A 16,818-nucleotide genomic window follows, 5' to 3' on the forward strand; every position below is an offset into this window, starting at 1 on the left:
CTTAATTGCCTTCAGCTATTTTGCCCATCCTCCCCCCCCTCCTTCCGTCTGGCAACTACTACTTTGTTCTCTGTATCTATGAGTCTGTTCCTGTTTTGTTTTCTTTGGTTGTTTTGTGTTTTAGATTCCACCTATAAGTGAAATCATACAGTATTTGTCTTTCTCTGTCTGACCTATTTCACTTAGCCTAATACCCTCTAGGTCCATGATGTTGTCACGAATGGCAAGATTTCAATCATTCTTTTTTATGGCTGAGTAGTATTCCTTTGTATACATAGATATGTACCACATCTTCTTGGTCCATTCGTCTGTTGATGGACACTTCTGTTGCTTCTATATCTTGGCTATTGTAAATAGTGCTGCAAGGAACACAGAGGTACATATATCTTTTCAAGTTTGTGCTTTTGTTGTCTTCAAATGAATACCCAGAAGTGGAATTGCTGGATCATATGGTAGTTCTAGTTTTAATTTCTCAAGGAAACTCCATACTGTTTTCCATAGTGGCTGCACCAGTTTACATTCCCACCAACAGGGTGCAAGGTTCCCTTCTCCCCACACCCTCACCAGCACTTGCTGTTTTTCGTCTTTTTGATAATAGCCATTCTGATAGGATATTTTTATTCGGTCTGTTTATTTCAGAGGTCAGACTAACAGTAATAATAATAATAGCTGCCACTTATTGAGCACACTACATCAAACTGAGCTAAGTATTCTATGTATATTATTTTAGTTAACCCTACAAGAAGTTTTAGGTATTTAACTCAGCTTAAAAATTATTATAAATTATACTTATAATATTTACTATTATAAATCAATAATGCCAAAATATAAATATTCAAATGAAATTTATGCAACTTACAATACTAACTTGATATTAAGCTTAAAATAATCACATCAAGAAGCCTAAAAAGCAGTTAAAACGCAACCTTTGAACATTATACATCAGTTTTCATCTACATTGTAAAATAGAAGAGTTTTGACTGTGTAGATAAATAGCATTTCCAGTAGGCTAAAGTGGCATTAAGATGTTTTCTATCTACAGTCTCTTTCCTCAAAGTTATTCAAATTTTAACAAATGAGGACAGGGCTGGCCCAGTGGCACAGAGGTTAAGTTCCCACGTTCTGCTTCTCGGCGGCCTGGGGTTTGCCAGTTCAGATCCCAGGTGCGGACATGGCACCGCTTGGCAAGCCATGCTGTGGTAGGCGTCCCACGTATAAAGTAGAGGAAGATGGGCACGGATGTTAGCTCAGGGCCAATCTTCCTCAGCAAAAAGAGGAGGATTGGCAGTGGTTAGCTCAGGGCTAATCTTCCTCAAAAAAAAAAAAAAAAAAAGAGGACAAATGAGGACATGGTACTCGGTCCAGAATGACTGAGCCAGCCTGCAGCACAGCCCAGCTGATATCAGGTTTGTGCCTTCTTATGCTGCCACTTCTCACTGCACATGATTTCTGAACATTCTTGGAAAGGATTTGGTGGCTTGTCAAAAAATATATCCACCGACCCTAAGTCCAGTTCAGACACACAGCACAATGACAATGGAGATTCCATGCGGTCTGAAGAATCCTGACTCATTTCCTGTGGGAACTGGAGGAGATCTGTGGGAGGCGGGGCACAGGGTGCAGGGACGACCAGAAAACCAAATGAAAACTGGCCCTACGTCGCACACAGCTTCTGAGAGGGCTCATGCCTCCAACGTGCATCTGTAGGGGCGTCTCCCTTTCTGCACTGGGAGGAAGGGGGGATGACCTTATCTCTAGAAAGTCTTAATGGGGAAGGCAAGTACATCCTGACTTAATCCGATCTGATTCTTATCTAAAGGTATAGGACTACCCAATAACCAGACCCCACCTGCCCTGATACCATTTTAATGACATTTTTTACATATCTTTCCTTTTTCTTGTAAAGAGCTAACTCACATACCTACGCCTTAAATTTAGACCTTCCCTCAATCCATGTTTGCAGCTCTTACTGCCCATGGGTCCTGTCCCCATGCAGTAGATATGAACTAGGTGTGGTGGACGGGGAGGAATCTAGCAAGGCCCATCAGATCAAGATCCTCTCATGTCCCATGGTCTTTGCAAACATCTGTTTACCAAACATTTGCTTTTCCATCTCAGTCCTTGTTGAATGAATGAAGCTGGGCTGGGTGGGGCACCTCACGCCTCAGCCCTAATAAGGGAGATTCAAAAAGAGGACAAGGTGTCAAGGTCAAACTTTACCCACCTCGGGATGTTGCCAGGACCTGCCCTGCTACGCCTGAGGCTGAAATGATTACTACCCTGACCTCTGCCAAAGTATGTTTCACGTAGTGTGGGGACCTGGAATTAGCCACCCCAAGATATGTCTCTTTGGCATGAGGATTATTTGGGGCTGTTTACTTTGCAGACAGGAAAGCAACTGAAAAGTAGAATTTACTTACCCTTTGTTAAGAGACATTTACATTGTAAAGGAACTCTCCATCTGTAAAGATGTCTTCCTCTTGATACCAGCCCTGATATCAGTTTCCCCACATTAAACCCAGCATATATGGGATTAAAACCAAAACACTCATTCCCTGCTTACTCTCTGGCTTCCTGGCTCCAGAATCCACTATCCTCCATGGAGACAGACACCGTCAAGGACAAGCACCTGGACTATCTCTTCCCACAAAGAGATACGGGCTGGTGGGAAAGCTGCTGAGCAGCAAGGTCATGAGCTCCCTCCTCTCTGCAGTGTCCCAAGGCCAAAGACAGCTGGTGGGAAAGCTCTGACCAGCAAGGACATATGCTCCCCCTCCCCTACCTAAAACCCCAAATAAAAACCCTTCCTTTTAGCTTTTCGGGGAGTTTTGGATTTCAGCATTAGCTGCCCTCTCTCCTTGCTCAGCGCTGTGCAAAAATAAAATTCCTACTTTCTTCCACCACACCCAGTGTCAGAGATTGGCTTGCTGCGCAACAGGTGAGCGAACTCACTTCAGGTTTGGTAACACTCTCTATACCAGGAAGAAGGGAGGATGACTTTGTCTCTAGAAACTCTTAATCAATGCCAAAGGTGAGGATTTAAATCTGCATTTGTTTACTGTACTTGTGTGGTAATCTCCCAAGATGGACTCCCCCTCCACCCCCAACATCCTCCTTTGTCGTTAGCTGAAGATGATATTTAAGGTGGTGGCTTCAGCCATTTTGGCAAGTTGCTCAGCTTGCCTGAGCCTCTCCCATGTATACGTGTTATAAAGCTTTGTTTAAATTTCTCCTGCTGTTCTGTCTCACGTGAATTTAATTCATTCTCCAGCCAGATGAAAGCAGAGAGGGTAGAGGAAATGTCTTCCTCCCCTACAGTTGCAAACGTTAATTGATGAGGCCCAGCAGTCAGGCCAGCAAGGCAGCAGAGATGCACAGGGGGAATAATGACTGGCATCCTCATCACGTAGGGGAGCAGAATTTGCTCCCCCCAAATGTGTCTCTTTGGCTTGATTATTTTTAAGAACATAAAACTCAGGAAGAAGCTTTGACCTTCCCCCTAACTGCCTAAAAGAATTCAAGGCAGGCCTGTCCCAGGAAGGAGCTCTCACCATAGATAGCTGCAGTAGATATGAACTAGGTGTGGTGGACGGGGAGGAACCTAGCAACGCCCATCAGATCAAGATCCTCTCGTGTCCCATGGTCTTTGCAAACATCTGTTTACCAAACATTTGCTTGTCCATCTCCATGTGAATTATCTTCTTCCTCTTTGGAGCCCCAAACGACTATGCCCAACATCTTCCTTTGTCCTTAGTGGACGACGGTATTTGAGGTGGTGGCTTCAGCTGTTTTTGTGAGTGACTCAGTTTCCCTGGGTGTTCCCATGCATACATGTTATTAAACTTTGTTTGATTTTTTCCTGTCATTCTGTCTCATGTCAGTTGAAGTCTTAGACCAGCCAGAAGAACCTACAAAGCTGAAAGAAAATTTCTTCCTCCCCTGCAATAGCAGCCGCCAGTTGTGCCCCTAGCACTTTTGAACTGCGTGCCTCTCATCTTAAGTTGGGTTCCCTGGGAAACAGAATCGGAGTCTCTGAGATGTGTGTGCAGAAAGCTTCTGGGCAGCACTATGAGGAAGCAACCCGTGAGCAGGTCAGAGAAGCTGAACGGGGCAGAGAAGCTGAACCGCAATGCACTTGGGAGCTCTGGCCACTTCCATAGGGAGCTCAGGAGCTGAGACGTCCTTCAGAGTTTTCCCGAGTCAAGAGAAGGGGGCCAGTCCTTTGTACCCCCGCGTGGACTGGTCATTGGTGCTGGACTGCCCTGGGGAGGGCATACCCTTGGGCACAGCAGCTCCCTTCAGTGAAGCACGAGTCTCGGGGAAGAAGATAGCTAAACTGAGCTGTCACAGGCCATGGCGAGTGCAGCTGGAGGAACGGCCTCTCGGCCCAGGAGGGTGGCGCCCAGGAGCACTCACTGCATCCTCAAGAGCATCTGCTTTATTCTCCTCTGCTCTCTGCACGCTTGATGTTTTTGTCCTGCTATTAAGGCTGCAGGGGTGCATCCTGGCCAAACCGCAGCTCCTAATTTTTTTTCTTAATATGTTCCATTCTAAAGATAAGCCCAGAGTAAGGCTGAAATATCAAACTCAATTCCAGCCTTCCAGGGCAGAAACCTGGCCCAACTTGGGTCAGGTTGCCCACTCTGGTAATTGGTTATGGCCTAGGGACGGACTCCAAAATATGACTATGGCTGCCCAGAGCCCACCCTTGTGACCGTGTGGATGGGAGGAGGACAGATCCCCCTGAGGAGAGTCATGGTGAGTTAGGCACACGTGTCCAAAGGTGACTGCTGCAGTGAGCAGGCGCTTCTAGACTGAAGGAATAACGTAGGCCAGGGCCTGGGAGAGCGGAGGGTGTGACATTCTCGAAGAATCCATACATTTATTCATTCAGTGAGTAGTGACTGAGCACATGCTGAAAACTAGATGCGATTTCAGGCTGGAAATACAACTGTGAAGACAACACAGCCCCTGTCCTGATGGGGCTGACATTCTGACGAAAGAAGACAGACAATGAGCAAACATGCAGGTGGTAGTAAGTCCCCTAGAGACACATAAAGCCAGGAAGGGAGGATGGGTGGTGGCAGGTAGGGGGCTGCTCTTCGGACAGGGGTCAAGGAAGCTGTAACACATGAGCAAAGACCTGCAGGAGGGGGCGGTGACCAGGGGCAGCTTGCTGGTGAGCCTGGGGTACAGCAGGTAGGCCGGCATGACTGGGGGCCAGGAGGGAGGGCAGGAATGATGTCATCAAGGGGCAGGGCCAGATCCCACAGGGTCTTGCGAGCCGTGGGAGGGATGAGGATCAAGGCTGCCCCGGGGAGAGAAGCCCAAGGCATCCTGCCCCACAGACCGATCTGCATCGTCCTCCGGGAAGCATAGGACGCCCTGACCTGATCCGACCTGATTCATATCCAAAGTTATAGGACCACCCAATAACCCAGACCGCACCTGCACTGATACCATTTTAACGATTTTTTTCATGATCTTTCTTTTGTCTTGTAAAGAAATAACTCACATATCTCTGCCTTATAAATTTAGCCGTGCCCTCAACCCATGCCAGCAGCTCTTACTGCCCATGGGTCCTGTCCCCATGCTGCAGCTCTTACTGCCCACGGGCCCTGTCCCCATGCTGCAGCTCTTCCTGCCCACAGGCCCTGTCCCCACGCTGCTCCATGCTATTCTCTGAATAAAAGAGCACTACTGCCAGACCTTGAGAGTCCAAGAAATCTTTCTTTCGACTCCTTGACTCACCGAGCCCGCATCAGGAGGACCCGGCTTTCTTTGGGGTTGGAGGATGGGCTTTCCCAGGAGTCATTGCAGGAGAAGAGATTGAGAAATAGGCTGGGCCTCCCCTGTGAAGGCTCGTCTATGCCAGCCCGGGCAGGCTAGGCTTTGTCCTATGGGTGTTGGGAAAGCCACATAGTTTTGTGGGGTGGAGAGTGACATGGCAAGACCACTGTTTTACGAAGATCTCTCTGATGTCAATCGGTCCCCAGATTTAGGATTAGAGGCCAGTGAAATTGCAAGAATGAGAACACCACAAACCCTTTCAAGGCTAAACATACATACATCTTATGGCTGATCAATTCTACCCCTGCAGAAAAAGGAAAAATAAAATCTTAGAAAAAGAATAAAAGACAGGGGGCTTGGTCCCAGCCCAGCAAAGCATGCGGGCCACCTATCTGAAGGTTTCAACGTGCCTTTGTGGAAAGTTGGTCAGTGGAGGTAGGATTAGCTAAAACAGTCTGTCAACCAAGCAAACTGGCTGTACCCACAGCTAATGGCAGCTCAGTTCCTCCAGCTGCTCCGGTCACAATCCACGACGACATCACCCATGACGCCTCTCCTGCTCTCGCCACCACCCGCATCAGCAAACCCTGCTGGCCCCACCTTCAAAACAGATTCTGAATCCCCCACCTCTCAGCACCTGCGCTGAGCACCACGCTGGTCCAGGTAACACCCTCCCAGTTGGTCTCCCGGGTCTGGCCTCGCTCCCCACAGGCCCTTTTCCTTTGACAGCCAGGGTGATCCTGTCAGAACGTTCAGATAATTTTTCCCCTCAAAACCCTCCAGTAGCTTCCGTCTCACACAGAGTGGAGGCCACGTCCTTTTGATGGCCTGCGAGTCTCTTTATGGCTTGCCCCCCTGCCCGTGGTCAGGCGTGGCGGCCCAGGCCACATCTCTTGCACTCCCAGCACTCCCTTCGCTCGCTCTGCTCCAGCCTTGCAGGCCGCCTTGGGCGTCCAGGAGCACGTCAGCACGCCTCCCCCTCCGGCCTCCAGCCCATGTTCTCCCTTTGCCTAGAACATCCTTCCTGCAGATCTCTGGGCATTTCTCTCCTGTCCCGCAGGCCTTCTCCCAAATGGAAATGTCGTCCACTCGGGAAGAGCTTCTGCGAACTCCACAACTTAAAAAATACAGTTCCTCCACCCCCCACCCTCCACTTTGCTGCTCTTTTTCCCCCTGGCACCTATCACCACGTGACACTATGTATTTTTCATCTTTTCTATTTCCTTTGTCCGTCTTCTGCCACTACAGAGTGAGCGCCACGAGGGCAGGGCTTTCGTCTGTTTTGTTCACTGGTAGGCCATTAAATGTTTGTTGAGTGAATGAGTGAGTTGGGTTCCCTGGGAAGCCGGCCCTGAGATGGAGACAAGCGTGCATTCTGGGGCGTGTTCTCAGGGCCATCCCTGTGGGGGAAGGGAAGGGAGCAGGCGCGGGCAGGAGGAGAAGCTGGGCTGTGGTGCAGCCTCACAAAGGCCCTCCCGAGATGACTGGACTTGGGATACATCATGCTCCCGGGGAAGAAGTGTCACCGTGGGCAAGGTGGCTCTCGTCAGCCAGGGGCAATTCTCAGGGAGGCTAGTGGCCTTCCCATCCCAAAAGCTGGGGGAAAAGGCCCTCAGTCCTGCAGGGAGCGGTCTGGCAGCATACTGGCATGACATGCCATCCAAGACCTCACTGTTCAAGGGAGAGGGTCTCCTGGCCGTCAGAGCAAGCCTGCCACCTGCCCTGGAGAAATAAAGGCAGGGCGCGGGGGTAGGCGGTATGAGGCGACGGTGTGCTATTCAGATAAAGCGTCAGGGAAGCCACTCAGCGAGGACCCTGAGCAGAGGCCGCGGTGATTGGGGCTTACTTGTCAATTCACCAGCACGTTCCGTGAGCAGAGGGTTCCCATACCAGCCTTACAAACTGACAAACACCACAGAGAGGGTAAGCAGCATGCCCAAGAGATCTTAGCAGCCATGCTGATGTAGAACCTCCTGTAAGAATTCCCCAGCAAGGTGTTACGATGAGAGGTTGAGCAAAAAAAGCAGCAGAGTCTGAGTTGACTCATCACAATCATTGAGCAAAATGAAAGAAGAACCCACTTCTTGCATTATATGGTAGGGGTTGGAGAACTCTAGTCTGTGTTGTTCTTGTCGCTTGATAAGCCACGAAGAGCCTACCTCCTCTTACTGTGGAGACCAGGGGAGAGCAGGACGCAGGCCGAGGACGCGCCCCTGAACCCGACTGGCTGCTGCTAACCCTTTAGAACTGGGAGGCACCTTGGAAACCACTCGCTGCTTCATTTTACAGCAAGAAAGCTTGTCCCACACGTGACTTCGAGTCAGAGGAACTCAGCACAGTGGGACTCCTGGTCCTGTGCTCCCTTCATGCCTCACGGAAGATCTGGGTCCTGGGCCCATCTGTCTGACTCCGGCAATGACGACACTGACAGTCTTACGGGCCGCCCTACTCCCGTCCCTCTCTCCAGGCTCTCCCCTGCGGCTTGAGGACAATAACAGTGGCTAGTGCCGCTGAATGCTCCCGCCACACGTCGGGCTGACAGCTTCCTCCGGCTCTAGCACTCCTTCACCCGGGAGCCAGGTGTTAGGTACTGACTGGGTTGCTTCTCTTCCCTTCCCTCTGTCTCTTATAAGACAATTATTTAATAAAAGATAATCTACATTATTTGAATTTTTACAATAAGAATTTTTTCATTTTGTGATTAAAAAGCAATTATCCATATGCAAGACCACATATGAGCCAAATCTATACTGACATTTTGAAGAAGGAAGGAAAACCTAGAATACGGTTCCCCTAATTGCAACCTTTGAAAGAAAGAGAAGCCCCAAGCGAGAGCATCTCTGACTGCCTGTCAGCATTGTATCTCCTGGGCAACAGCAAAGGTCTGTGGGTAATGCCTGGGTAGCAATAAGGGTCAATAGGTAACACAGTCCTGGGCAACAGCAAGGGTCAATGGGTAATACAGCCCTGGGCAGGAGCAAGGGTCTGTGGGTAACACCTAGGCAATAGCAAGGGTCTATGGGTAATACCTAGGCAACAGCAAGGGTCTATGAGTAATACAGCCCGGGGCAGGAGCAGGGGTCTGTGGGTAATACTAGGCAGCAGCAAGGGTCTATGGGTAATACCTAGGCAACAGCAAGGGTCTATGGGTAATACAGCCCTAGGCAGCAGCAAGGGTCTATGAATAATACCTGGGCAATAGCAACGACGTATGGGTAATGCCTGGGCAACAGCAAAGGTCTGTGGGGCGTTTGGTTCCTGGAAAATGCAGAGGTCTTTGGGGCACGTGTTCTGGTAACATCAGGCGTCTACAGGCAGTATGGTCCGTCACTGGTATTGCAAGGTGACGCGAAGGCTCCGACCTGGTTTCACTTAAACATCCGGCACATGTTTCTGGTGCCTTTGGCTACACTCCTTTCCCCTCCACCTCATGGAAGAACTCTGGGTTTGTCTCAGCCCCTCACCCACTCTGTACTCTGGGTCACCGTGCGGAAGAGTGACCAGAGGCTTCTGGAGGCTCACACCACGTGGACTTCCCTGCAGAGGCGCACGCGGCTGTGCTCCCATCCCAAGGCGTCTGCGAGCAGGCGGCAAAGCAAGAGACGCCTACGGGTCCCGCTGTGTATAACTTTGTGGTTATTAACTTACTTTTAAAAATTCAGTAATTCTTAGCCCACCATTCTTTCTCTGCTGCCTTTTGTTCCATTTGTGAGGGTACCACGTTCCCGTGCCAGCCAGGGCCTCATGTCAGAAATCTGAATCTCGGCCTTCTGGGGCCTCCTCCTCTAAGCTTCTCGTTCCTTCCTTATGCACTTTTCCCTCAGCCCTAGGGGTGCTAGCCACTTTGGGGTTGCTACCTCAGTCACATCTCAGAGTCCTCCATTGTTCCCTTCAGTAGTGAACCACCTTTCACCTAGTTAACAATTCTTTGTATCAAAATTTTCACCGTTCAAGGGCCGGCCCAGTGGCGAAGTGGTTAAGTTCACATTCACGTGCTCTGCTTCGGCAGCCCTGGTTCAAGGGTTTGGACCCCAGGAACAGACCTACACACCACTTGTCAGGCCACGCTGTGGTAGTGTCTCACATACAAAATGGAGGAAGACTGGGACAGATGTTAGCTCAGGGCCAATCTTCCTCACCAGAAAAAAGAAAGAAAAAATACTTTCCTGTTCAAATCACTTGTATGATTTTTGCCTCCTGCCTGAACTCCAACAGATACTGGTGGAAATAAAAGCCTGTTTGGAGTAAGTTCAAGACAGAAGGCCAGACAGAAAGCGAGTCAGTGAGAAGAGACAACTCTCAAGGAATTTGGACATAAAGCTGAACTGAGAAATGGGGCCAAAGCTGAAAGGGGATGAGGGGATATACGAGGTTTTTGTTTTGTTTTGTTTATTTAATATTTTATTATGGAAAATTTCAAACATACAAAAGTAGAGTTTGGTATAACAAACCCCTGTATACTCATGTTACGGGCTGAAATGTGTCCCCCTAAAAAAGACGTGTTGGAGTCCTAACACTCAGTAGCTGGGAATGAGACCTTATTTGGAAACAGGGCCTTTACAAAGGTAATCAAGTTAAAATGAGGTCATTAGGGTGGGCTGTAACCCAATACGACAGGTATCCTTATAAAAAGGAGGAATCGGGACACAGAGACACACACACACAGAGAAGATGATGTGAAGACACAGAAACCAGCACGTGACGATGGAGGAAGAGGCCAGAGGGACACGTCTACGAGCCAAGGAACGCCAAAGACCGCCAGCAAACCACAGAGCCTGGGAGAGACGCCTGGACAGAGTCTCCCTCGGGGTCCTCAGAAGGAACCAGCCCTGCCGACATCTTGATCTTGGTCTTCCAGCCTCTGGAACTGCGAGACGATAAATTTCTGTCATTGAAGCCTTGCAGTTTGTGGTACTTGGTCCCAGACAAACTAATACCACCCGTCACCAAATCTCACCTCCGCCCACACCCACCTCTGCTAGCTGCTTTTAAAGGCAAAAGTAAGGAGGGGGAGACATTCGGAACAGAAGGTCATCCCAGGCCGGAGCCTATGCTGGGCTGGAAATGGCTGCCATGCTGGTCCCAGAACCCCTCTGGCAGGACCGTGCAGAAGAACTGGGCGTTGATGGGGAGACAGGTTTCGACAGGCCGTGCCATGATGGAGTGTGGTCCTCTCCAGCACAGAGGCCAGGCTGTGCCTCACTCACCGTCTCCTGAGCCTTCGCACTCACTCCAGACAGGTGGCCAGATGCATGATTATACAATTACAACACAAGTACACAAATTAAACAAAGGTGCCTCCTTTTCTCCCCCATTCCAGTCTCTAAATAAGCCCTGAATGGTTTAAACAGGGCTAAAATCAACAGAGTAAAGTTGGCAGGGATGTGGCCTGACCTCATCTTTTTTCTGACTCCTATCTTTCCTCTTCTACTTTTTTGACTTGAGTTTTATAGTACTTGTTTTCCAAATACTCCCAGGGGCCTATGCATCTGGCCCCATCCTCGAGACAGAGCCCCTGGAAGCTCCAGCCTGGTCTCACTGCCTCCCCACCTCACCTTCTACTCGCTCCTCAATGCTCTGCATCAGGAGTCTGACCCCGTCACATCACTGAAAAGCATGAGCTCCCAATTTCGCATCCGTTAGCATGGTTCAGTCTTCAATTTTTGGCACTCTCTCTGCAGCTCTTGACTCTGTTGGCCACTCACTTCTTGACACTTTCTCCTCCTTTGGCTTCCTGGAGACCGCGCACTGCTGCTTCTCCTCCTGTGGGTCTCACCATGCTGCCTAAGGCTCTCTTTGTGGGCTCCCCTCCCCTTGCCTGTCCAGGAAATGCTAGGGCTCCTCAGGATCTCCCAGACCTTGTCCCTTCTTGCACCACACGCCCTCCCATCAGACCTCATTCATCTCCATGGCATCACCTGTCCTCTGTACACCCATGCTTCTAATTCTGTCTGTATCCGTAAGAGCAGTAAACATTGTAATTTTTATTACATGTCATATATAGAAGACTGTTCAAGATATCTAGGACATTTTAAAGATTTATAAAAATAACAATACAAATACCTGTATAACCAACAAACATATTAAGAACTAGAAGAATGCCATCATCCTAGACGGTCCCTCTGTGCCTCTCCATGATCACACTTTTGGGGATAATAGTCCTTCCTTTCCGGACTTATAGATAACCAGTGTGTATAATCCATAAACCATATTTTTCAGATGTTCCATTTCTAGTATTGGCCAAGCAGCTTCAAGTGAACCAAGCTTCCACAGTCAAAAATTGTAAATTCTGGGGAAAACGTAAAAAACGATCACCTGAAGTTACCAGAAAGCATCTAAAACAAGACAGATACTGGGTGGAGGTTGATACTTGGAAGACAAGAAAGAAACCGAGTGAGTTTCCCACTTTTTACAAATGGCCTTTAGGGCCCAGCCTGGTGGCACAATGGTTAAGTTCGCACATTCTGCTTCGGCGGCCTGGGGTTCGCCGGTTCGGACCCCAGGTGCAGACATGGCACTGCTTGGCAAGCCATGCTGTGGTAGGCGTCCCACATAGAAAGTAGAGGAAGATGGGCATGGATGTTAGCTCAGGGCCAGTCTTCCTCAGCAAAAAGAGGTGGATTGGCACAGATGTTAGATCAGGGTAAATCTTCCTCAGTACTGAGGGTGGGGGGAGCCCTTTAGCCTAAAAGCAAGCCCTAATCTTCATCATCTGGGCAGCTAAAACCTGGATAGAAACCCAGTCTTATTGGCTTGAAAAACTAGAGAACAGAGATTGTGGCAACCACAGCAGCTGGTTATTAAGGGGAGAAATTTTGAAAAAGAGAGCCAGAGAGGAGGAGTCCCAAAATCTGTGTATATATTCTATCTATATCTCTGACTGCTAAACTATGTAGGCGTGGGGCAGACTGCAAGCAGCCCAGCTAAGGCTAGAAGAACTGAACTGAAACTTGAGCTGCTTCTCACTGTAAGGGAGACAAAGATTACAGAAGGAGCTCATCCAAGTTAATCATCTGCTGAAACAGACAAATCCATACTCTTTGCAGGAGCATGACAGAATCCACACTCCACATAACACATCATTCACAATAACCAGAACACAATTCAAATTACTCAACATACAAAGAAACAGGAAAATTTGACCAAAAGAAAAGAAATCAACGGGAACTAACCCCAAAAGAACTTAGATGTTGGAATTAGCAAAGATATTTAAAGTAGCTGTTATAACTAAACTCAAAGACATAAAAGGAAATATACTAATAATGAATGAAAAGATAGTAAATCTTAGCACAGGAATAGAAGCTATAAGGACAAACCAAACGGAAATTCTGGAACTGAAAAGTACAACATCTGAAACTTAAAATCACTCAAAGGATTTAACAACAGATTAGAGATGACAGAAGAAAGAATCAATGAACCTACAGACAAAACGATAAAAGTTATCTAATCTGAAGAACAGAGAGAAAATAACAGAACAATATATATATTAGTTTTCTATCCCTGCTTTCACAAACTTAGTGCCTTAAAAAGAACACTTTTTTTTTTTTTTGGAAGGTTAGCCCTGAGCTAACATCTGCTGCCAAACCCCCTCTTTTTGTTGAGGAAGACTGGTCCTGAGCTAACATCTGTGCCCATCTTCCCCTACTTTCTATGTGGGACGCCTACCACAGCATGGCTTGCCAAGCGGTGCCATGTCCACACCCGGGATCTGAACCAGCAAGCCCAGGCTGCCAAAGCGGAATGTGAGCACTTAACCGCTGAGCCACCAGAGCAGCCCAAGAACACAAATTTATTGTCTCACAGTTCTGTAGTCAGAAGTCTGACATGGGTCTCACTGAGCTAAAAACCAGTGGGTCCACTGGGCTGTGTTCCTTGCTGGAGACTCTATGGAAGAATCCATTTCCTGTCCTTTCCAGCTTCTGGAGACTACCCATACTCCTTGGTTCTTGGCCCCTTCCTTCATCTTCTAAACCAGCAATGTTTCATCTCTCTCTGCCTTTCTTCTGTAGTCACATCTCCCCTTCTGAGTCCTCTCCTCTTCCTCCCTTTTAGAGACTTTTACAGACCTTTGTGATTACTTTGAGCCCAAGCAGATAATCCATGTTAATCCTCTCCTCTCAAGGTCCTTATCTTAATGAAATCTGCAGTCTCTTTGCCATGTAAAGTAACACATTCACATGTCCCAGGAATTAGGACATGGGCATTTTGGGGAGGCCTCTTTTCTGCCAATCACAATGTACTTTTTAGTTTCTCCTCTTTTTGAATTTCTTGTAACGTGTATCATCCTGTCACCCTGTCACCCTCTTTTGTGTCCTCTTCTTTCACTCCACATTGTTTACAACAACGTTAATGGTTGCAATTAACAACGTTAGTTGTTGCAACAATGTTCATCTATGTTGACGTGTGTAGCAGTCATTCACTCTTTTGTCATTGCTATGCTGTCGGCCATCCCATTTGTACACCGCACTTCATTCATTCTTGTCTTTGTGGACGGCATTTAGATCATTTCAGCTTTTGGCTTTCACAAGCATGACCACTTGTACATATACCTTGAGGCACGTGTACACGTTTCTCTGGGTTTTAGACTCAGAGTGCACCTGTTGGGTCATAGAGGATCCATCTGCCGCTGTAACCAAACCGTGTAACACCAGACTGTTTTTCAAGGTGTCTCAATTTACACCTTCCACTGGCAGTTTCGATCGCTCCATATCCTACTCAATACTTGAGATTATCAGACTTCTTCACTTTTGCTGATCTAGAGAGTGTGTAATGGTATCAACCAGCGTCTAGTTAAGTAAACAGAAAAACTCAAGTATTTCAACAGAGGGAATTTAATAAGCGCAAGGTTGGCACGGAAGGAAGAACAAAGAAAGAAAGATTGCAAGGTTAGTGATTGCAAGAAGTCAACACAGCTCCTAGGGCTGAAGCAACAAAAGACAGGAAGCTGGACACAGCCTCCAACACAGGAAACATTTCTTTAATGAATGTGAAAACACAAAGGTTTGGGGACAGATGAACCATAAGATCTCTCCAGTAAGACATTCTGGAATCAAGAGAGAAAGTGGCTTCCCTTTCTAACCCGAGGCAACAGGAGGTGTCGGGCTGACAGAGCGGCTGTACCAGTTGCTGAACTACTGAAATGTTCTCACACCTGATGGTAAAGATCTTCTTGTGCTCCTCCCCAGGGGCTCCCTGTCGACCTCCCCAGCAACCAGGGATTAAGGTAGACCCTGGCCTCCAGGGCGGTTGCACATTCGGAATATCACTGTCGGATAGGGAGTTTGGGACGGGAGTTTGTTTCATTGTGTCCAGATCTGTTGGTTTGGGTGAGCCTCGTTTTGTGACTTTTAAGGTTTAATTGAAATGAAGTGAAAACCCTGTGTCCCTGGGCAAAAGAATTAAAAGAGAAGCCGTAGGTATTCTCAGAAAGTGCTTGCTATTTAGCCCCTCCAAAAACAGGGTTTTGTTTGTTGAGAAAAAATACAGATCAGTCATTTTCTTCCCCCATGGCAGTCATCTTAGGGATCTAAGCAAACTGGTCTGGCCCTACCCCAGGACATGGAGTAGGGCAACGGAGGAGGGCAGAGCTGGCCTGGCAGAGGGTGCTTACACGACTGTGCCTTAGGACAGGGCAGGCTGGCAGCCACCTCGGCCTGCAGACAGCAGAGCACGGAGCGCTCTGATGACTATGTGTGGTGGAGCACCAATGGCTGTGTTACCAGCCCCAGGACTGGGTGTCAGCAAAGGGCTCTTACTAGTTCTGGAGACTCCGCCAAGCCACCTTGGAGTATGTCGCTCACTCTGAAGCCACTTGCACCAGAACCTGACACACCACAGTGACTCGGCATGTCTGTCCATCCCCACCTCCAGGCATTCGAGGCCTCCTCTGCACCCTCAGGCTGTCGGGACTCCTGGCCCAGCAGCCCCTTGGTCACATCAGGCTGGGCCGTCATCCGTCACTGTCTCAGTTTGCTCTGGCTGCACGCTGTGTCGCCTGACTCCCCACCAGCGTGCCTGCATCTGTGCCCAAACTAAGGAGCATCTGCTCAGTCTTGAAGCCTCAGGGGTGTGCGGCCACTCACTCCAGCCCATGCTGAGGGCATTTGTCCAGTCTGTGGGGGTTGGAAGGCCGGGAAAGTGCTCTGAAGCCAAGCCAACTCTCAACGCAAATAATCCATAACCAACCTATAAAGGAAAATTGGGGGGAGTTTATTCTGAGCCAAATGTGAGGACCATATAGCCTGGGGCCTTCCTTCCCCAAGGAAGGAAGGGCACCAAAGAAGTGGGGTGCACAGACTGGTTGTATACCCTCAAAGGGCATGTTTCACATATGATTGAAAGGTCCCTTTTACAGTAGTCACGGGACTGCTCTGTCAGCACAGCGATTGATGGACACAGCAGGTAGTAGGTCTGCTGTGTTGGTGGACACAGCAGGGGGGCAGGTCTGTTGTCTCGAGGTGGGTGGTCACAGGTGAGCACAGCAATCAGTTCCGAGCCTAGGGAGAGATGCTTATCCTTAAGGAAATGCCAATGTGGGGGAAGTTGCACCTTTATCTTAAGGGCATTCGTTCTTTCTTTGGGACACAGCAAATGTTTAAAGCACATACACAATGCATGCTCAAAGGCCATGTCAGGCCCTTCTGGAAAAGCTAAGTCAGGCCGAATTAGGTTTACACCAAATGGCTTCCTCATAGACTCCAATAGATCCTATTGTTTGCCATTTGTCCTGTCACGACGCAGGTCACCTTGTCAGGGCCCCATGACCGGGTGGACATTTGTGTGGAGTAGTGACCTCTGCAACAGTTTCCTCTGTGTGAAACTAACTGACCCACAAGGAGACTGATGACGAGTTATATCGGTGACATCCTGCCCAGAGAATGACCCATACTGTCTGAGGGAGAATAAGCCATCAACCAGGAAAGGAGGCCCCCAAACACCCTGAGCGCTCTGACGGGCGCTCCAAGCAACTAAAGAAACATACGATTTGTGGGGTACCCTGGTGTTCCCAGGTTTGTGTATTATTATTCA

This window comes from Equus caballus, chromosome 28, assembly GCF_041296265.1.
Source record: "Equus caballus isolate H_3958 breed thoroughbred chromosome 28, TB-T2T, whole genome shotgun sequence".
NCBI classification, from domain to species: domain Eukaryota; kingdom Metazoa; phylum Chordata; class Mammalia; order Perissodactyla; family Equidae; genus Equus; species Equus caballus.